This window comes from Pseudomyrmex gracilis, unplaced genomic scaffold, assembly GCF_002006095.1.
Source record: "Pseudomyrmex gracilis isolate BER0280 unplaced genomic scaffold, ASM200609v1 scaffold_2783, whole genome shotgun sequence".
In the NCBI taxonomy this organism is placed as follows: domain Eukaryota; kingdom Metazoa; phylum Arthropoda; class Insecta; order Hymenoptera; family Formicidae; genus Pseudomyrmex; species Pseudomyrmex gracilis.
In genome coordinates, this window is record NW_018023367.1 from 11,738 (window position 1) to 12,878 (window position 1,141).

The following is a 1,141-nucleotide window of genomic DNA, read 5'->3' on the forward strand; positions in this document are numbered from 1 at the left end:
ATACTAGAACAAAAGTTATTACCAAAGAATTTTCGTCTACAAGGTACTAAGTAGTTTTGTGAACGTTTAAATATTTTCCGTTATAGCTGTTAGATATTTAGTTTTATTTTTTTCTAATTTCTTTGATTCTANAAGTAATATAAAGCTAATAAAAAGATTACATACACATATATAAAAAAAGAAGTGATGTAGTGACTAACAATAAGTTAACGCAATTATTTTTGCACAAACCTAATAGTTATTGNATTATAGCTGCTTTATTTTGTCTTATTATAAATAAGATGTTTTTAAGTGGAATTAAACTTTCAAAAGTGAATTTTATTTTATTATTTGTTGATCAGTGAAATCTTATTTTTTGATAAAATTAGTAACATACCGAGTGTCTTGCTAATAAATTATATCATTGCTATAATTTTTTTAACAGTTTTAAAACAGAAAGTTTGTGCAACCCGTACAAGAGGAAAACAAGATCGTAATGAAGAATATTATCATGATGATGGAAAAACCAATAATAAAATATGTATAAAAAATAGGCAAAAAAGAAAANTAACTGTACATAGTACACAAAAAGATATCAGTGAGAGAACAACTAAAGATGAAGAAAAAGAAAACAATAATATGTACAATAATCTACAAGAACAATTATGTGGTAATATGCAAGGTAATTTTTGGCGTAGAAAACTATTGGATAAAAACGTTTAGTTGAATTTTTTATATTTGTGTGTGTGTTTTATTATATGTTCTTTATTATATATTTACTATATAGGTCTTAATCTATATCAAATTTATATCACTTGTTTGAAATAATAAACGTTTTTTTAAATAATGTTTTTTTTGTATATATAACCATTATATGTTTTATCATTATTTCATTTCAATACTTATTTTATATAGATCATCCGAAATTTGTGATTGCTGCGTTTAATCGAGCATTTTTTCAATCTATGCCACGTGATAAATATTCTAACAAGGAAGTAATATGTAAAAAGAAACTTGAACCTGACAATAAAATGAGTATAGAAAATCCGGAAGTTTGCAGGTAAATATGTTTAAAAATAATTTCATTTTTTATGATAATCAAGAAAAGTATATCAACGTTGCTATTACACGTCACATAATATGTGTGACATGATAATTTACA

The 1,141-nt window shown here is 23.7% G+C and overlaps 1 long non-coding RNA gene across 1 annotated transcript; it reads left to right on the forward strand.

Moving 5' to 3' along the window:
- On the forward strand, positions 1–1,120 carry LOC109862974. Its single transcript, XR_002251264.1, has 3 exons — positions 1–43; positions 425–649; positions 895–1,120. It is a non-coding gene; the product is annotated as an uncharacterized LOC109862974 (long non-coding RNA).
- The last annotated feature ends 21 nt before the right edge of the window (positions 1,121–1,141 follow it).